This window comes from Lissotriton vulgaris, chromosome 11 (assembly GCF_964263255.1).
Source record: "Lissotriton vulgaris chromosome 11, aLisVul1.2, whole genome shotgun sequence".
NCBI lineage: Eukaryota > Metazoa > Chordata > Amphibia > Caudata > Salamandridae > Lissotriton > Lissotriton vulgaris.
This window is the reverse complement of record NC_141699.1, coordinates 560,208,575-560,230,666: the sequence shown is the minus strand read 5'-3', so window position 1 is coordinate 560,230,666 and position 22,092 is coordinate 560,208,575. Positions and strand designations below refer to the sequence as shown.

Genomic DNA, 22,092 nt, shown 5'->3' with positions numbered 1-22,092 from the left:
TAAGTTAGTGGAATTTCAATGTCCTCAAAAGGAACATATTCCTCTGGAGGTTCCTCTGCTTTGTAGTAGTGGAACTCTTTTGTTACTGGATTTGCTAGTGGAAAAGTAATCCAAGAGTAGAATACCTCCGTCTGACGATATTCGTGTGTCTCTATCACAATTATGACTTTACCACCTCTCGATGATACCCCATTTTCTATAAGTTTTATAGTTATGGTTTTTCTTACATTTGCCAGGATGCCTCTAGCATCCGGGTCTGTTTCTGGGAAGGTTGTGTTGTCTAAAACTCTTTGAGCTGCTACTCTAGATCTCTCCCTTTCGTCGTCACTCATTTTTATTTACTGTGAGTTCTGCAGAGCTTCAAGGAGACAAAGATTAGGTGCACAATATTTTTGGAACACTGTATCCTTCAACGTTGAATAAACCAACAACTAATACATAGGATTCTTGACCTACTTAGTTTTGGCAGATATTATGCCCTTTCACCCACTCCAGACGTCTATTGGAGTTTTTACGGGAAAGAGGGGTCTGTGTGAAAAGCACGACTGAGTTACTCTAGTATCTAGCGTTAAATTATCGTCTTACCAAACGTTGGGCACCATGTAGTGTAGTTCCTATATTCCCAATAGGCTCTGCGCATTGGAATAATATATCCTGCAGCTTAGACGCAGGCGTGAGATCCCCTGGGTCTCTACTGAATATATTAGACTTAATTGTGAGTGCCAGCTAGCTCAGTGGTCACTAGAAACTTTCTCGAATTCACAAGAAGGGATTAGTTTCAGACAACCGCATAAACATGAAAACTTTGTTTCCTATTATTAAGAAAAGCAATCTCTAGAGTTGCGGAAACAATAGATAGCTAATTCACTCAGTCAATCGTGCATGCTTCGTTTCACCAGAGCGGCTGAGAAATTAGAGAGACGGGCGTTTTCAATAAAAGAGGTTATTTATTGAACAGTCTTCTTTCTCAAGCATTGAAAATGAACTGCTACAATAGTAAAGATTACTATGAAGTACAATGTATATAATACGAACAGTATTATAAAATAGTACTGTAAAAGCATGATATGGGTGTTAAGCCATAAAGTGCACAAAAGGTATAAAATGTATAAAATACATTCAGTAATAAAGGATAACTAAAAGTACTCAACTGGTGCTTCTGAAATACGCCTACCCCGGTGTACCTAACCTAAGTCTAGTACCAGGGAGGGAGTATAAGAGGAGGAGTTTTAAGTCTAGGGTTTCTTTTGACAGGAATCTAATTCTAAGAGGTCTAATCAACTCCGTAACTTTGGTTTCAGGATGAAGGAGGTCTTGTATCTCGTTCTCGGGACTCAATTTCCCAGATACCCGCAAGGGTAAACTGGAAACAATGGAACTGGATTTCTCGGCTAGGAGAAATGGCAGAGTCTCGCAGTGTGTCTGCTGGAGGGTCGGCTCTCCTTGGCACTTGCTGCTGCAGGGCGTCGGGCAAGTAGATAGTCGATCTGCTCCAAACCACTGTGTGCTTGATTGGGAAAATCAAGGCATATTTATACTTTGAAGGTGCCGAGTTTGACGGATGTTTGGACTTAATAACGTCACCCAAAAGCTCAATTCTTGGAAAATGCCGAGAGTTCCAGGAAAACTTAATATTCAAGCAGGGGGAAGTCCCGGGCTGCTGAAGGCGGGTTTTTCCAAGAAAACGTTGTTAATTCTTGAAGCTTAGTGAAAGTATCCCTGCCGTATTTGGGCTGCATGGTGTGGGCCAAATATGGTAATGAGTTGTATGCCTTTATAAGGATATGATAAAATAGACCTATATAAGGGCATGAATCGGGATTTTATATTAGGGTCCTAGATTCATTTACAACAGGCTCAGCCTCACTGCAAGTCAGTTTCATCTATAGAAATCTCTAACAGTCTTGAGCGCTCCTAATTCACCTTAGTAGTCTGGACTTCGTGCCATACCACCTGTTAGGGGTGGTCGAATTAGACCCTAAACCATAGGTGTTCAAGATGAATTCCACAGGGCGTAGAATGCACAAGTATAGAAACCCTCTTGTGTTACTATCAGACTTTTTGCTCATTTCCCTAAGGTCTATTACTGTGTCTGGTATGGAGTTTGTTGACGCTCCCTAGGCAGGTTAAAGAGGAATCCCACCCTCGAATCAGTGCTTGGCTTACTGTTTGGTTAGTGACCACGCCCCCTCTACTCAGCGTTCTGCTCCGTGAGGTTCCCGTGTTGTTCAGAGCTCCTGCTGAACTCTCTTGTTCCCGTTTGTGCTCCTTTCCAGTTCCTGACTCTTCCACCTTTTGGGGTCACGGTATTTTTCTGTGTTGGATTTGTGTCCTGTCTGTTGTTTTGCCTTCCGCCCTGTTCCTTTGCCTTTCCTCGTCTCGGCACGCCCTTCCCCGGTGCCGGGCGTCTCCTTCAGCCTGTATACCCCGCCTGCCCTGCTCTCCTCTGCAGTGACAGTGTCCTAGCGGACCAATCCTTTCACCGTGTGTTTTCTCCGCGGTCCTTTGTGATCAAGGAGGTTTTGTGTATGTTTGTGATTTTGCGCTTCACTCCGTCTTTAGCTTACGAGTGGAGCGTATTTGGGCTATCACGTCTTTTTGTAGTTACGCCCACTCCGTTCTGATCTTTGATACCTATTCAGACGGGGTGTGTCTATTGTCCGCGTTTTATGTTGTTTGTTTCCTTTCTCCCCTCTGTCTTAAGTTTATAAGTCGGAGGAAGGAAGTGTCTGTGTTCTATGTTTGTCACTCGCTCCACGCTGTCTTAAGTTTATGCGCTGGAGTGGGAAGATCTGTATCACTTTTGTCTTTAGCGTTATAAGTGATACTATTGTCATCAGCTGCACTTGTGGCGCCCAGTTCTGCTCTGTCTTGAGTTTATGAGTAGAACGGGCATTGGTGCATTCTACCTTGGAGATATCCTGGCTAGGTGTCCTCCAGATTCTCTGCTGTATATCCTGGTTCTTGCCTGGACTCCTAGCTTAAAGCCCTGATACCCATCTCTGTGGTAAGTGGAATGTTATGTTGAACACTTGTGTACCAGCCCTTTAAAGTATTGGTGAGGTTAGTATTGTCATATATTTATTTTCCAGTCTCCTGCCATCAAGACTGCAGCTACGCCACCTTGCTGGGGGAGAGTGGTATACTCCCTGGGAAAATTCCCCCCACACTTTTAGGTAGCAGCTGCCTGTCAGCGACGTTATACCTTCTCGCTGTGGTAGTTGTTGTCTGGGAGTGTGTGGGACATTCATCTTTGCTCCTGTGGACGAACTACCTCCTCTCTCGAAGGGGATCCTTGACAACCACCATACCAAAGAATACAGAGGCGCTTAATAAATGCTGAATAATAATAATAGTTCCTCATCACAAAATCTCTGAAGTACGAGGTACAGATAATATAGGCAGGAGTACATACATAGTCAGCAGAAGAAAAGGAATATGTGTCTAACAACAACATGCACAGGAAGGACAATTTCAGTGTTTCTTGTGTCAGTGAGAGATGATGTGCTAGACCAGACATCTTGCTTAATATTTAAGCAGACCATGCAACAATTATAAATAAGGTAGTAGCTGAAACGAAGTCTGAATTTCAGACAAACATGAGTTAGAGGTGCTGGACAGAGGACAGAGACCTGCCGGAGACTGCAGCAAGTGAAAGTGTAGATCCTTTTTTAAAAAATGTTATTTAAAGTTTTGCATAACATACAAAAACAATTAGCTTATCAACTCTTGCACATACATATTTCATTCACTGCTTACATCCTATTTAGGACATTTGCTAAATATTATTTTACATTAATTACTATCTAAATCAAAAAAAGCCTGCATAACATATTTCACCCTCCTTCCCACCTTCATACCCACATGCCCTCATGCTGAGGTAATTTCCTTCAGTCTTGTGTAGTCTTTAAATGGTTCTCAAATGTACTACAGTCACATTGCAAGATGCACTTGTTATACCTGAGGCTAAGCCAGTGTGACTGTGGTGACAGAATGTTTGGTGAGTGTAATGTTGGTGAGTCTGCGAGTCAGTTGGTGGATGGGCTGAGCAGCAGAAGGCTGCTCCTGGTGGGACTCTGCGTAACATCTTATCCTGAATAAATCTACTTGAAGAATCTACATGGTTTGGACCATCATTTATTCACTACAGCACTAAAGCACAGTATTCGCCTGTCGCCATATGACAGTATGCCATGTCTCTTAAACATGCCTCTACCGCAGGGGTTCTGTGGTTCATCCAATGAATTACTACATGTCTTTTGACCAGTAATAAGGCCATGGATACAAATCTTCTCACAATACCAAGTATATCAGCTGTGAATCCTAACAAAGCCATCTCCAGCTTGGGAGTTATAGCCATGCCTACCATCTCATGAATTGGTTAAAATATGTTCTCCCAGTATGCAGATATTGAGGAGCATTACCACGCTATGTGCAGGAAGGCCACATTGATTGTCTTACATTTTTTCAACTGCACTATTTCCCCTGGTGTAAGTAACTGTGTGTCCTTGAAGGAGGCAAACAGCTTGTCGGTAAGGTGTTTATCAGTGCATTTTAGGGAAGAACTGGATAAGATCTAGGAAACAGTCATGGCATGCTAAGTGAAGGGCGTCAACAAATAAAGACTGGGTCAGTGAATTACAAATGGCAGCAGCTCAACAGGTAGAATAACTTGATTGCCACTCTTATGTAGGTATATGCAGTGGGTGCTAACCGCGGCACCTGCAGGAACCGCTGCACTAGTAACCTGGAGTTTTGTAAGCTTCTAGTATGAAGCACTCAGTCCCGGCAGCCGATTGTACAGTTTATATAGGAATTATAGTGGCCACTTGTGTCGCTGGTAGCCAGGCTCCCATAGATCTGCAGCATTCACCCTCTGCAAGTTTTGATGCTAAAGCCACTCCCAGGTCACCCTCTGCTGTGTTCCACTGCCCCTGGGGCCTTGAAAATTCACCAGCCTCTGTGTTTGCTTACCTGCTGTGCATTCACAATGCAGTCTCGGACCCAAGATAGCCAACAGGAGCAGCATTTTCACTGACTTGGCCAACTGTTCTGCAGGTCACTGTTCAGTCCTCGTTTTTTTGCCAATGCTCCCCTCTTTGTTGACTTATCTGGTCTTACGGAGAGCTCCACAGAAAGTGCTATCAGGTCCAGTTTGCTCCTTTTCGAAGAGCAGTTACTGTCTGATAGGCCTCTACAATTAGACTCAGCAATCTGCTACCATCCGCCCACTGAGGAGCCTCCTTCCTGCTTTGCTGCCCTCGCCCGTATAGTTCGATATATGTGGTATAGTGGCATCAGTTCTGAGGGATTACTAGTTATCTGTTTGGTAATGGGACACAGAGTGGTCCAATTAAGCAACCACTTTAGCTGGGCTCCGGCCAAGCCCTCCAATGGGGTCAGTGAATAACATAAGTATGTACAAAGTATCAAAGAGAAAAAGAAAATACTCAGTATATTTAATCTTCCTGAATGAAGGTGTTGTGTCTCGAGCCAGATCCTTCCTGGCTCGAGCGCTACACGTGCAAACGTCAGTGGATAAGTGTTATGAATTGAACCTGTGTTGTTGTTTCTTGAGACATTCGTTTTAGAACTAGGGAGGTTGGGAGGCAGAGATCGAGGAGAGAGCTGCCCAGCGGCTGCGCCCGCACTTCCTCTGTCACTGGGGTTATGCTTTAATAACAACTGCAGAAGGATGGCTCCTAATGTGTGGTAGCTTTTGCTTCAAGATCTTTAACTGTTACTGAAGAAAATTACTCAGTGATAGAGAGAGAAGCACTGGGCTGTGTGTGGGGTCTGAAGCATTTTAAACAGTTCATATGGGAAACAAGGGTTACCTTAAGAACAGACCATAAACCGCTCACTAAAGGTCTTACTTCCTCCGGACTTGATCATGTTTCACCCAGAATTTCACGCTTTTCAGCACAACATCTAGACTTTGTGTACGATGTGGTTTATGTACCAGGAGTACATAATAGAATTGCATATTTTCTAAGCAGGAGTCCTCTTCCTGCGGTTGATAAATGTGAAAATTATTGGGACAAATGGTTCGTTGCCAGTATTTTTAACAATGAAAAAAGGAGTATAACCCATAAGGAGTGGGTAGAAAATATAGCTCAGACCATGAGATTCAAGATGTGTGTCAATTTGTTAAAAAAGGGTGGCCACAGAAACATAACCTTCACAAAAGTTTAACTCCGTTTTGGGAAGTAAGACATGAATTGTCTCTTGAAGATGGATTATTACTCAGGGATGGTAAACTAGTCCCACCTTCAACTTTCCGTGAGAGAGTCATCAACCTGTGTCATGAAGGCCATTTGGGAATTGTAAAAACAAAAAGTAGAAGTAAACATGACTATTGGTGGCCAGGCATTGACAGAGAAATTGAGAGAGTAGTACGAGAGTGTTATGACTGTGTCAATTCTAATAAAAGTCTGACCACGTGTAACGAATAGTTTCTTACCTGTCGGTGTAGTTTTGCAGCTTGAAGATCTTTCTGGATTCACTATGCTGTGCATTATTCCGCGATCTGGTGGTTGGGTCCGGATTCGTAGTCTTTTTTCTCTTTTTTTTTTTTTTTGTAGCCCAGGTGGGCGTCGACGTCCCACCATTTGGTGCACCTTCGTGACGTCGGCATGCTTCCTGCGGAAGCTCCCACCCTTGGGCGCCATCTTCGGATTCTTTTTTTCTCTGTCTCTGTGGTGAATCCATGGCTATGTGTATTAAACTTTCCTTCAACGTAAACTTCTTCACGTATATTGTCTTGTTAAACGTTCCTATCTTACTCTATGTCCTTCCACCTTCTCCAACCTCATCTTTCTGGCGGAGGTGGGTGGGTTCGCTAGTGAATCCAGAAAGATCTTCAAGCTGCAAAACTACACCGACAGGTAAGAAACTATTCGTTTTGCAGCGTGAATCTTTCTGGATTCACTATGCTGTGCATAGATTTCGTAGCGGTTTTGTCACTCATGTGGCGGCTGGGTGGAAGATGAGCGTTGGTTGTTAAAGATATGTTGAAGCACTCTTTGGCCCACTTGTGCTTCCTTGTTCATCTGCACATCTACGCAATAGTGTTTAGTGAAAGTGTGCACTGAAGCCCATGTTGCCGCCAGGCATATGTCTTGGATGGGCGTGTTTGCCAGGAAGGCGATCGTTGCCCCTTTCTTTCTGGTTGAGTGGGCTCGTGGCCCCTCAGTGAGCTCCTCTCCAGCTTGCTTGTGGCAGAGTTGTATTGTCTTGGCAATCCATCTTGCTATGGTGTTCTTAGTCACTGGTCTACCCAGGAAACTCCTTGCGAAGGACACAAAGAATTGTTTTGTCTTCCTGTGTTCTTTCGTCCTTTCTATATAGTGCATTACTGCCCGCCTTGCGACCAGAGTGTGGAGCGCCCTCTCCGCGCTTGACGTGGGCTTCTGGAAGAAGCTAGGTATCTGGATACTCTGGTTCATGTGGAATTTAGACCCTACCTTGGGCATGAAATGCGGGTCTGTCCTCATCACGACCCTGTCACTGTGTATTTGTATGTACGGTTCTTTCAGCGTCAAAGCCTGTAGCTCTCTTACGCTGCGTAGCGATGTTATTGCTACTAGAAAGGCTGTCTTCATTGTCAGCATTTGTAGTGATGCTTTATGGATGGGTTCAAACGGTGGCTTCATGAGTTCTGTCAGTACCACGTTTAAGTTCCATGCCGGCGGCGGCATCCTCTTGGGTGGCGCTATACTCTTCGCTCCTTCCAAGAACCTTTTAACTACTCTGGAAGTGAAGAAACTTCTCCCTGTTTCTCCTCTTGTGTATGCCACAATCGCTGCCAGGTGAACCCTAAGCGAGGACGAGCTTAGTTTAGCTTTTATCAGGTGCGTGAGGTATCTAAGTACTGTAGACTCTCTCGTCAGTTTTCTCTGCAGGTTTTTCCTATGGCACCACTGCGTGAACCTCTTCCATTTTTCCCCATAGCACTTCCGCGTGCTGAGTCTCCTTGCTTCTCTCAGCACCCGAAGTGTGCTCTCTGGTAGTTTTAGATGTGCGAACTCTAAGTCCTCAGGAGCCACGCTGAGAGGCTGAGGCTTTCTGGTTCTGGGTGTAGAACTTGTCCCCCTTCCATGGAGAGAAGGTCTCTTCTTTTTGGGAACTTGTGTGCTTTGCCCTGCGACATCTCCATAATCTGAGAGTACCATGTCTGCCTCGCCCATTGGGGAGCCACCAGGATGAGAGTCATGTTGCTCGACCTGCACTTGTTCAGGACTCTGGGGATCAGTGGCGTCGGTGGAAAAGTGTAGGCAAATTTCTTTGACCAGATTATCCATAGGGCATTCCCATGGGACATCGGTTCCTGTTCCCTCGATGCAAAGTGTTGGCATTTTACATTCTGGCGTGTTGCAAACAGGTCTATTGTTGGTGTGCCCCACCTCCTGAACAGTTTCTCTGTCTCCTGGCTGTACAGCTCCCATTCGTGGGACACCGACGCTTGCCTGCTGAGCCAATCCGCCTCCACATTGTCCTTCCCTGGCAGGTGTATGGCAAACAGGTCTTTCCTGAGTGGGATCGCCCATCTCCATATTTCTTGAGCCAAGCTCGACAGGGGGAATGACTGAGTCCCCCCCTTGCTTGTTGATGTAAAACATTGTTGTGGTGTTGTCTGTCTGTATCATCACCCTTTTGTTGTAAAGGTGTTTTTGGAAGGCCTTGAGGGCCAGCAACACTGTTTTCAGTTCCAGGTAGTTGATGTGCTTGACTGCATCTCCTGGGTTCCACAGACCCCTCACTCTGAGCCTGTCCATGTGTGCACCCCCTCCTTGGGGCAAGCAAGGAGGTAACACGTAAATTGCAGGTGGTGCAAAATATGGCAGCCCGCCTGCTCTGCAACCTGCCCAGAACTGCCTCTGCCACCGTTTCCCTGCGCAGCCTTCATTGGCTGCGCATCGAATCAAGAGCAAAATTCAAAGCCCTCTGCTATATGCACCGGATAAAAACAGGCAACTCCCCCCTTATCTCTCCATTTTGGTTCAACCGTACTGTCCAGCACGCACCCTCAGATCCTCCTCTCTTGGCACCTTCTCCGTGCCCCGTTTCAAACGCACCAGAGTTGGTGGTCGCTCCTTTTCCTATCTGGCGCCATCACTCTGGAACACACTCACCATCTCTTTGCGCTTTGAAACCTGCTACCTGAAATTCAGGAAAGGCCTCAAAACCTGGCTGTTCTCTGCTTAATCCTCTCCCATTTTACTGTCTCCCTGCTTCTTTTCCTCTGTCAGCGCCGGGAAACCCCTGGGTATCTGCGCGCTTTACAAACCCAAATATAATAATAATAATAATAATTTCTGGGATGCGTCTGTGGTGATGGTCACAGTTGGGTCCGGTGGCGTTAGAGGTTTCCCCATCGTTACATTCTCCTTCGTCCACCATTTCATCTCCTCCTGCACATTGTGCGTAACAACCACTAGATCTTCCCAACTCCCTTCTGCTTGTGACCATTGCTGTTGCAGCCACTCCTGTAGTGGTCTCATCTTTAGACGAACATTGGGGACCAGGCGGATGCATGACGCCATCATCCCCAAGATCTTGCTCACCGTCCTCACGGTCAGAACTTGCCCCCTCTGGTAGTGACGTTTCTCCCTCAGCAGGCTGAGTGTTCTCTTCTCGCTGGGTGTTACTCTGCATTCAACCGTGTTGATCAGGGCTCCCAGGAAGATTTTCACTTGTTCTGGGTCCATGGAGCACTTTCTCCAGTGGATGGAGAAGCCCAGGTTCGTGAGCGTTCTTGTGACTTGTTCTGCGTGAACTTTGCACCTCGTGTAAGAGCTTGCTTTCACGAGCCAGTCGTCCAGGTAGGGGTACACATGTATACCCTCCCTTCGTAGGTGTGCGGCCACCGCCGCGAGGCATTTGGTAAAGACCCTTGGCGCTGACTTGAGTCCGAAAGCCAGGGTTGTGAACTGGTAGTGGTCTTCGTTCATCTTGAATCTTAAAATGTGTTTGTGTTTCCTGTTCATGGGAATGTGCAGGTATGCGTCTTTTAGGTCTATGGTGGACAAGTAGTCCCCGGCCCTTATTTGTGGGATGACCTCTTGCAGGGAAGTCATCTTGAACTTTTGAGTTTTTACGTAGGTGTTCAGGAACCGTAGGTCCAGGATGGGTCTTAAGCTTTCGTCCACCTTTGGTACTAGGAAGTAGTTTGAGTACACCCCCTTGATCCGTTCTCTGTGCGGGACTGGTTCTATGGCCTCTTTGAGGAGCAGTTCTTGAGCTTCCTCTTGGAGCAACTGCAGTTCTTTGCCCTTGTGACCCCTTCTCTTTGGCTTTCTGCTTGGTGGATATCTTTCCAACTCTATGCTAATTCTTGTATTATATTGTTTTATTTTTGTTATTGTAAGGAGGGGAGAAGTGTGGTGTCTCGAGCCAGATCCTTCCTGGCTCGAGTGCTACACGTGCAAACGTCAGTGGGTAAGTGTTATGAATTGAACCTGTGTTGTTGTTTCTTGAAACATTAGTTTTAGAACTAGGGAGGTTGGGAGGCAGAGATCGAGAAGAAAGCGGACCAGCGGGTGCGCCCGCACTTCCTCTGTCACTGGGGTTATGCTTTAATAAAAGGATCACAACTTATTTCATAGATCGTTTCATCTTTATAACAGAAGGCTATGAAGAATACCATCACGTACCTCGAAATCGCTCCCTAAAACGCTGATTAGAATTTTAAGGCATTTATGACAAAGTAAAACCACTCATGGCAGCTGGGAATAAGAATACGGTTAGGCACAATGGTTGCAACTGATCTTCTATCCAGCTAACCGTGCGGGAAAAGAAACAATTTGGGAGTTATTTAATGTAGTCTAGTGAAAGAGGAGGGTGACAAAATGTCAAGAGTGCTGTGCTCCTCCACCAGCCAGAATGATAGGTGACAACGATGGGAAGAGGCAATTATGTCCATTGTGGAGATTAATAAAAACATCTATGTGTCACAAGTCAAGCTTGGACAAATATCTTAGGAGACTGGGATACATATCTGTTGGTTTATTATATACAATTATAATATGGCTGTAGCAAATCTACCACTATGACCATATATGCCCTTCAACAGATATTGCGATAATTGTTCAGAAAACGCTGATGTGGCTTGGAATTCTGTCCATCTAACTAAACGTCAAGTTATGTCAAATTGGTTCGAAATTCTATGGCCATTACTACACTTATGTATAATTATGATTTTAGCTTGTAAAGGAACTTTTATCTTTTTTTTAATATCTTTTTTTAAAAAAAAGTATTTTAAATATGTATTGTTCGTTTGTCTAAACTATAGTGGCCGTGTGCAGAATAAAGGTAATTTGAATTGAAAAACGTCAAGTACAGGAGATATGCACTAAACTGTTGCTGCCTTGGATGGATCTTGGTATGCCCACAAACTTTCATGTATTGGAAGGGTTTAGTGGCTATAATTTTGAAGAGTGTACAGTCTCATCTAATATTCACCTGCAGCATAATTATGGTGTGTTGCTTGGTGGGGGGTTATCATTTAAAGTGGGTTTGTTAGATGAACTTTTCACCACACAGCATCTCTTCAGCCTCTTTATCAAGCAACATAGTGCCTAGGGAGGTGCATATGGCTATTTTGAACGCAGGAATAAACCTGTTTTCGGTGAACTTTTTGCACATGGAGTCATGGTTTGTGAAGCCCTAAATTCCAGTGGAGGATCAAGATTATACCCAGGTAGACATCTATTTCCTTCTCCTTTTATTTCATGTTAAACCTTGGGGCGTGCTGCACATTAGAAATCATGAACCATTAAACTTGCAATAATGCCTAGCTTGACATACATTTATGATTTCCCAAATGATTGCCTAGCAAATGGAAATTTTATTAAACAACCAGAGACTAGAATCAGTGCCTACCTTCTCTTTCAGGATGCCTGAGAAACTGTACTAACTGTACGGCTTGTAAAATTTTAGAAAATGTTAGACAACTGGTATTGGAAATGGAGATAGCAGTAAGTATACGATTTTGATTTTTCGTAATAATAGTTTTTGTAAAAACTACTATGTTAGCTTTAGGTTGCTCTGCTTTGTGCATATCTTTATGTTTCTCAATATTGATTATTTTCTTCCTACCCTTACCCTGTATTTAAGTGCGTCTGTCTAGCCACTGGCTCCTGGGGCACAGAGCCACTAGATGTCCCTTTGAAATGTGCCAATTGGTGCTGCCATCTCATCATTTGGACCTAGCTCATCTCTGTGATAGGAAGCTCTTTGCTGTTTTCTGCAGCATATGAGAATGTGACTAGGTTACACTACATCTTATGTCCATGAAGATTCCATGCTTTATGATGTCAGTATGATGCATTTTTGTTGGTTATGATGCAGGAGTTCCACACTATTGTGCAATGCAGTTACTGGCCTCATGAGACCTGAAACTATGAGCTTTTAAAGCTGAAAGAGGCTAGGTCGAATTGATGAATATTAAGTCAGAAACACTTAACTTGCTTGTTGGAGGACTGCAAGTCAACCACATTAAGTAGGTAATAAGGCTAACACTGGAAAGCCAGATAAAAACTTTGGTGCAGCAAAACGCAGAAGAGTAGAAGGATTACATAAACATGTTACAAAAAATGTGAGACATTAGTTGACTGCTTGAACAATTTAATTGCCAAGCACATGTGAACCACCAGCATGATGCAGGGGATAAAGCAGAAGAGGTTTGGCATGGCTGGGTAAACAGGACACTGGGTGACAGCCCATAGTGTGGATTAGGAAAGAGGGCAGAGATTTCACACTTGATCAGTCAGAGAAAGATCTGACAATTGAGTATTTTAAACAAAAATATACACAGACAACATTTTAGAATAGGTGACTGTAGGAAGTAGTTTTCAAGATAAATCAGGAAGCAACTCCAAAGTTGACTTGTACAAAAAGTAGATTTATTTCCTTACAATGGGCCCACGACTAATCCAGTCAATTATCAGGAAGTAAAATGAAAAGATGCACATATAACATTCTAGAACACAGAATACCAAGTAATCAACATTATTTTAAAGGAGTATTCATTAATAACTAGAAACCCACTCTCTACACACACCCCATCCTGTAACACAAACAATAAATAAATAAATAACTATATACAGATAAGTAAAACAAAATCAATAATATACAAAATCATCAGAATGAAAGGGAGTTCCGATGCGAGAACTACACCTGATTGGTGCATTATCACCCGATCCACAGGCATTATTTCGGACGTTTTCCATAGAATTTTGAACCCTGGGAACAACATTTTCAGAAATTACCATTCCCAATACTCTCACAAGAATGAGAAGAAGTGTGAATATTAATGTGTTGTAAACAAAGTTGGAAGCGGCACACCAGCGTCGTGTAGTTCAGGGTAATTTATTTTTAGCAATGGTAATTGCCTCAGAAAGGGTGGGGTTTTTAGCTGCCCACAACTTTTCCTGTGTTTTCTTGCTAAAACATTGTACAATTAATTGGTCCCGAATCATCTCATCTTGTATATTCCCAAATTGACACTTCACAGAGAGTTCCCTCAGCCTAGAAACAAATTCATCAATAGTTTCACTTTCTCTCTGAGGGGCAGTGTAAAATTTATGCCTGCGCATTACAACATTTTCTTGTTTAGCAAACCTAGTATAAAGTCTGAACAGAGCATCTTTGTAAACATCATCAATGTCAAGAGGCGGACTTGGTAAGTATTTAAATACCCTTTGACCCTCTTTGCCTAGAGCACCCAGCAGTAAAGCTTTCTTCCTGATGGCAGAGAACTTTGTACCATCTAAAGCAATTCTGTAATTCTCAAACGCCTCACACCAGTCATCCCACTCCATTGAGGGTTCACCAGGGGCACTCAGGAAAGGAACAGGCGCTTGAATAGCATTGCTCACATTCATAGTGAATACTCTGCAGTGGTACACAATCTACGATAAAAATAACTTAAACAGGCAAAATTTTACACAGACAGCAATGTTCGCAATGTCTTAACTTAAAGTGTGTGTGTCACTGAAGCTTGAGTGGCACACTGTAGAGATCGATTTAAAAGTGAGTGTGTCACTGTGAATTTGCTCTTGACCAACGATGGTGGTCTTTAATTGCAAACGCCTTGAAATCAACGTGACACACAAAAGCGAACTTGCATGGAAGTGAGTGTGTCACTGTAGAAAGAATAGCGATGGTATTTTATAAAAAAAACGCTTTCCCTTTGGCTGTGCGTTTCCCTTTTAAGACACTCCGCCCTCTGAGCAGTGGGGCTCACTGGTATAGCCTTTCCTTCACGAATGATTTCCCTTTTAAGACCACTTGCAGCAGGGGCGCTGTTGTCTGCGTCGACGGGCCAAGGAGCAACAGTTAACGCTCCGTCGCGCTTGGGAGAATAAAGCCTTGGGCACACTTCCCTTCACGGTGAGTGATTTTACGACATACCTTCCGTCGAGGCTTACTCTCAACCGCTTATTCTTCGAAGATAAGTCCTCCGGTCGGGTTTTCTTTTCCTCGCTTCGTCTTTTCTAGTAGATATTTTCCGCACGTTACCCTCCGCCCTCAGCAGTCGCCAAAAATGTTGTAAACAAAGTTGGAAGCGGCACACCAGCGGCGTGTAGTTCAGGGTAATTTATTTAAGATGCGAAGCAGAAAACCCAACCATCGTGTACAAGATGAAACGGGCAACTGCCAACCGTTAGATAGAACACAGGACATGTCACAAAGTGGAGCAGCGCGCAACATGAATCGTGACACAAGCAAAGGGCGAATATAACATAATGTTGTCCTTATGAACAAGGTCACCAAAATCAAACCAACTAGCATCAGTTTGAGTTTTAAATCTCTCACAAATTATCTTAGCTTGTTCGTGAGTAATTTTAACCGCAGCATTTCTATTCCACCATCCACGATTTTGTAGCATTACTGCCACTTTTGATACCCTAACAATTTTTGCAGGTTCTGAAAATCTTGATTCTCCTTTGCTAACCTTAATTGGTTTCTTTATAAGCACACAGTCACCAGGAGGCAAAGAAGCCATTTTGACACGTTTCCTCTAATCAAAATGTCTTTTGTATGTTGTTTGTTTTTGTTTAACATGTTCCCTGACCTTCTTTAAATCAATGTTAGTATCAATGTCTCCTAATTTACTTCTCAACCACGATGGACTAATCATAGAAATAGGTTTTCCACCTCTTAGTAAAAAATAAGGAGAAACATCAGTGGTTGAGTGTGGTGTTATGTTGTAGCTCCAGACCTTATCACAAAGATAATTACAAACATCAAGGTTGTTAGCCACAGCTGTTTGCACTCCTTCTTTCAATATTCTGTTGGCTCTTTCCACAAGGCCATTAGAAGTTGGACTACATAGAGGAGCTAAACCATGCTTCACAGATACTTCATTTAGAAAACGTTCAAATTCATTAGATACAAAATGAGTTCCGTTGTCGGTCACAATTGCAGCAGGAAGACCTTCAATCATGTATAAACACTGTAAAAATGTAACCACAGATTTAGAATCAGTTCTCTTTACAAATGAAAAATATAGCCACTTAGAAAAATAATCAATTATCACAATCAAAAATCTATTATCTCCTCCAAGCAAATTGAACGGACTAGAAAAATCCATTCCTAACCTTTGCCAAGGACCTTTAGGCCACTCTATAGGGCGCAAAGGAGAAGTGGATAAGCGCCAATGCTTATCTGAACATAAACATGCAGGACACGTATCTATGACATTCTTAACTTGACCATTGATACCTGGCCACCAATACATTTCCTTAATCTTCCTAACAGTACTAGAAGTTCCTAAGTGTCCATCATGAGCAAGGGAAATAATTTTGACCTCATACCTTCAGGTGGCAGTCCTCTCTGACTAAAACATCATTCACAATGGATAATTCTGCTGCCATCTGCGAGTAGCATTTGTCCTGCATAGATAAGCTCCTGTCGCAAGGCCAACCTTGGATTAAAAAAATGTTTTACTCTTTCAAGACAGAGATCATTTTTACCACAAGAAATCCACTCTTCCTCAGATAGTTTGCAACACTGTGTCAAATCACTGATGGTGAAAACAACGTCAAAATCATTCTCCTTGACAACAAAATCCAAGTCAGTGTTATCCAAAGGAATACGTGACAAACAGTCAGCTCTTACATTCTTTAAACCTGGTATGTATTTAATATTGAAATTAAATTCCTGCAATCTAGCCAACAGTCTGACCAATCTAGAGGAAGCTCTGTTATTGCAGCTATCCCCAAGCATGTATATCAAAGGTTTGTGGTTTGTAAATAGCTGGAATCTAGAACCCAAAATATACATATGGGACTTTGACGGCCCAACAACACGCCAAAGCCTCCCTTTCAATCGTGCTATGGTTAGATTCTGCACCACTTAGCACTCTTGAAGCAAACGCTATGGTATACTCTTGACCATCGATTACTTGGCTCAATACAGCTCCTAAACCTTTTGAGCTTGCATCTACTGTTACAATGGTAGATTGTCCATGAGAAAATGCTCTAATAGCTGGTGCTTCTAAAATTAATTTCTTAACTGATTCAAAAGACACTGGAGTTTCCTCAGACCATATGTATTTTGCATTTTTTTGTTGTAAATTTAAGAGAGGTTGAACAATTATGGCATAGCTTTGAACAAAACGAACGTAATACTCGCTAAGACCTATAAATGCTCATAAAGCATCTTTATCTTGGGGTCTTGGAGCGTCCTTGATGGCATTAATTAAAGATAACTTAGGTTTTATGCCATTAACACATATATTGTGACCTAAATAATTTACATCTTGGCTGATAAATTTGTACTTGTTTTTATTAATAGTCATACCTACACTTTAAAAATGTTGTAAAACAGTTTCAAGAAGAGTGTAGTGTGATTCCAAAGTCGTAGAGTGAATTAAAATGTCATCTTGGAACGGTAGAATACAGTGTATGTGTGAGAATAATTGGTCGATGAATCGTTGAAAAACGCTAGCTGCGGACGCTAGTCCAAAAGGTAAACGTTTGTACATATAAATCCCAAAAGGAGTAACAAATGTGGTCAAGGGTTGGTAATCTTTTGAAATAGGAATCTGATGGTAGGCAGATTTTAAGTCTATTGTTGTAAAATATTTACTACCACCCAGATTGGCTAACATTTCTTGGATTCTGGGTAAGGGGTGACAGTCAACGAGAATATTGCGGTTCAGGGCTCTCAAATCCGCACATAGACTAATCTCGCCAGAACTTTTGCGAGCAACAACACTAGCAGAAACTCACTCAGAGGATTCCACACGTGTTATAATATCTTGTGCAAATAAATCATTCAGCATTTTCTTTAAATCCTCTCTGGCAGACAATGGAATGGGTCTGCATTTTTTAACAACTGGGACCGTATTTTTTTTAAGAATAATGTTATGTTGGAAATTCTTTACTAAACCACTTTTGTCAGAAAATACCTTGACATATTTTGTAGATAAATTCAACAGAACTGGATCGTCAGAAGTTTGGATTGTATCATCTAATACAGATAATATTGGCAAATCCCCAAAAACAACTGGCTCCGGATGTCCAGGTTTTAAAACGATCTCTAACTTCGCTTGATCTGGCCAGCCCAATATATCTTGACCATTTACAGCCACATCGATTTTAGTATAAATCACTCTCCCTTTAAAGTTGACAGAATCAGAAAAGTAACCACACATAGTAATATCGAATTCCCTAAACGCCTTAGGATTGACATCAGTGGGTTTAAGTAAAACATTTGACCAAACTTTTTTGAAGGTTTTGACATCCAAAATGGTGATTGGAGATCCCGAATCAGCCATAACGCTGATGTCAATAACACCAATTAACATGTTGCATAAAGGACCTTTACATTTTTTAGTATCTCCGTTCAAAGTATTAATTTCAATCGTAGATAATGTGTTACTCATAGCTTGGCATAGTTCATCCTAAGCTGCAGGGTTTGTTTGCAGAATCTTGGGTTAAAAGTTTTGAAGAGATAACAGATCGTTCAATGCTTCTAGCAATATCCATCACTTCATCAAGTGAAGGATTTTTGCAAGTTAAGATTAGTTCTTGTATTTTCCTATTAAAACAATTAAAAACTAACTGATCTCGCAAATCTGTGTTGAAGTATGAACCAAATTGACATTTAGCCGCTAATACACGCAAAACAGCTAAATAATCTTCGATTGATTCATCTTGTGTTTGTTTCCTCCTAAAGAAAACATGCCTTTCCACCATGATAGATGGTTCATCAACATAATTTTTACCAAGTCTAGCTAAAGCCTCAGAATATACATTCCATGTTTCATCACTAGATAGCCCTGAAATCACAGGTAAATTATCGAACACATCTTGGCCCGCACTACCTAAATGATTGAATAGAAGTGCTTTTTTTCTAGAAGCAGAATATTCAGTAGCATCTATTGCTTATAAACAATTGTCAAAAATTCTATACCATTTGTGCCAAGGCACTATAGGCTTACCTGGGTTTTACAAGAAAGGTGGAGGCTGCACAACATTGTTTGAAGAGGAAGACATATTGTAAAATACAATAGACTACCAGAAAGCTGATAAGTAAATAGAAATAGTATAGTAACTGGATATTAATAAATGGAGTCACTGACTAATAAAATAAATATGAACTGTGCTGCAATGAAATATGACTAATAAAGAAAATAAAGAAATAAAATGTCAGTTTTAAAATAAGTGTCCAGTATCACTGCGAGTGCATCCAGCATCCAAATCTCAGAGTGTGCTTGTCACAGAGCAAAGCACAAATGAAGGTAAACTGAAGAAAACTAGAAAACTTTGGTGCCAGAAATATTGTACGTTTAAACCATTGAATCGTTGTTCACCAATATGAAGTTTTCACGATGTTCGTCATGACCATACATTTTGAGAAAGTTCCGATGAAAATGAGACGGCCGCCTTAACGTGAGTAAGTAGCGTCTCACAGCGTGATGATGCAGACATTTTTCGCGTGGTCACAGCGTGACGTTTGGAGACTAGCGTCACAAGAATTCCTTCTGACGCGAAGGGGAGTAGCATCACAAGAATTCTTTCTGACCTGCAGGGTCAGGAAGCCATACAAGGCTTGAAGATGCAGGATTCAAATGTAAGCCAGATGCAGGATTCAACTGTAAGCAAGCGCTAACGGTGAATTTTTTAAAGGTAAACCATTGAATGAAGTTTACAAATAGAATAAGTAGTACTCTAGGACGCATGAACCAAAATCGTAGAGCGTGCATCGGAGTGTGTCAGAGTGTATAAAAGTATTTACAGAAAGAATCCAAACAAAATGCACAGTACATTTTCCTTAGATTTCACATGAAATCGATTGGTGTCAATCTTCTCCGCCAAACATTAAATCCAAATCGAAGCAAAATAGTTACTTGACCGCAATATAAAGGCTTTAAATAAAAGTTGTATTTTGAAAATAATCAGAAGAAAATATATTTCCAGCTTTGTAAAGAAAAGATTGAGGTTTCAATAAAATCCAGGGTCGGTGGGTCATGAGTAGATCGTCGCCATTAAATGTAGGAAGTAGTTTTCAGGATAAATCAGGAAGCAACTCCAAAGTTGCCTTGTACAAAAAGTAGATTTATTTCCTTACAATGGACCCACGACTAATTCAGTCAATTATCAGGTAGTAGAAAATGAAAAGATGCACATATAACATTCTAGAACACAGAATACCAAGTAATAAACATTATTTTAAAGGAGTATTCATTAATAACTAGAAACCCACTCTCTACAGTGACATAGCCCTGGATTGACTGGAATATGCAAGTACTATGGAGCAGTGGCGTGGCACGGGCAAAGCCACAGGGGTGGTTGCACTGAGTGCAAAATACATAGGGGCATTCTTAGGGGCGCAGAGACATTCTTACGGGCAAAATTTTAAACATTCGGACACTGGCAACCTATGCTATGCCACTGCTGTGGAGTACCCCAGCTTGGTAGAAAAAAAGGCACTGGGGCGATAGTATTGTAGATGAGTACTATGTGAATTGTGCTGGATATGGATAGTCATAGTGTGAATGAGGTCTCGGATATACATGTTCGAATCCCTACACATGTACAGGGCTTTGTGAGTCTACATACTGCCTTATAGCCATTCACACAAACGACAGGTTCAAAAGCAGTGGATTAACTTTAAGAGGTACCGATATATTTTCTTATCACACATGAATTGTTTTGGGATACAATAACCCATTAGTTTAGGATGATATGAGAGCAGCACTCATCTTAATACAACAACAGTGGAGTGGAGTGGAGTGGAGTGGAGTTATAACAATCAGAAGCTGTTGTCCAGTAGCTTTGGCCAGAAATTGACAGTGTAACAGAGATAGATGACTTGCACTGATAAACTTGCTGTGGAACAAGAGTGGCATCCATATGCACCATCTCAGAGGAAGCGCAAATATAGGAGAGAGTAGAGCTTTAGAATAAATAAAGGTATCCATCTGATTAAGTGCTTCTAGAGTTACTGAGAAGCAATTATTTTTATCTGCAGTATAAATGAGTAATTCAGTGCTCTATTTCCAGCAAATTAATGAACCAGTAGGCTTAGATACATGCAGTCAATCAATGGCCAGTTTACTATAGTCCGTGGCACACCAAGAGACTGGCAAACCACCCACAGATAAGAATTCCCTTAACTGAACAGTTTTCAGCATGGTTAAAAACAAACAGGTTCACCTGGTAAGAAAGTGCTCTACTGGCAGGAAATAAATATATAACTATAATTGAAGATGGTCTTCTCAGTCATATAAATATCTAAGCCATGTGGCAGATAAATTGATTGGCTGGAATATTTTTCTTTTGACTACATACGCTTGTATGATGAGCCATTCACCTCTTTAACAAAAGCATCAGTTATTTTACTAAATATGCATGTAATAAATTGTGTATTGGCGATTTCAAATGTTAATAAGGAGTTGGATAGATCCAAAACTACACAACAAACAGGAGTCCATTAAGAGTTGCATCAACAAATCTTCTCCTGGACTTGGAACACTGCATACTGGGGAAAATGTAGCTATCTTGGCAGGACAGGGAGATTACATTGCAATTTATTCTCTTAGTACCAATTATTCTTTCAGCATTTATTTCATGTTCACATATGAGTTTTATCTGTGGAATATTGTAATGTTTGATTTCATATACACGGGTACATTTCAGATTACTTGTCAGCCAGTGTAGTAGTTACACTGTATAACTCGGTGTACTGGTTACAGCAGTATATGAATCAACACTAGCTTGCCCAGTTAGTGCATTTGCAGCAGAACAGAATACAGTGTATAAAAGTAAGATACTAAACTTTTAAAAGGAAGGAGCTGTGGATATGCAAGAATAAATATGTGAAACTGTAAAGGCCACAATATCGAACTTCTGCATTTTGAGAATATGAGGGTGGATAACCATCTCTAAGGTCACCAAGTTGGAGGTGTAGGTTAAATCTCAAAACTCACCAACTGTAGACAATCCTTGGATTAACAGGGAAGTGGCAGAGAAGTAGACTGATATTAAGAAACAAAGGGATATGCAAGTGTAGGCAAACTATTTAAACAGTCTGAAAATGCTGGTTAAATGCTTATCTCCTTGCTTTTAAAAAGGATGTGTAAATACACCTCTTCTAACTCAATATCCCGGACTAATTTCTCTACCACATTATCTCCTACAACTACTGCTCTCAAGTCATAACGTTTCTATGTCCTTGTGGCTAGGTCTGCAGTATAGAAATATTACAAATACATAAATAACCTAGGAATAGCTTGGGCAATGGTCGTCAACTGTGATATGAATTTCAGAACAAGGAAATCCATTTGTAAAAGAAGTGGATATCATGTCTAATTATAAAGAAGTCAACAGGTTTTCAGTAAATTCTACTGCAATCTGCACACAATACAGGTTAGGTGAGGCAAGTATATATCAAGGGACGCGCTGCAGCTTGCTGTTATTTTCTACTTTTTAACAATTGGAGAATGTACGTGCATCTGCAAAGAACATGACATTAATAGTGAAAGAGTCGTTGCTGCTAAAGAGTTCTAAAAAACGTTGTCAATACATGATATTGTTAAAACATGTTTGCCGCACAACATTTAAAGACCAGTGACTT

The 22,092-nt window shown here is 41.7% G+C and overlaps 1 protein-coding gene across 9 annotated transcripts in view; it reads right to left on the bottom strand.

The window, feature by feature from the left end:
- Nucleotides 1-22,092, bottom strand: part of LETM2 (leucine zipper and EF-hand containing transmembrane protein 2) — a 309,166-nt gene that overhangs the window by 224,966 nt on the left and 62,108 nt on the right. For 3 of the 9 annotated variants that reach the window (XM_086943646.1, XM_086943648.1, XM_086943647.1), the window contains one exon: nucleotides 15,822-15,931. The exons of the other annotated variants lie outside the window; for them this stretch is intronic. The gene's annotated coding sequence lies outside the window, so the exon portion shown is untranslated. The remainder of the gene's footprint in view (nucleotides 1-15,821; nucleotides 15,932-22,092) is intronic. 9 annotated transcript variants of the gene reach the window in all.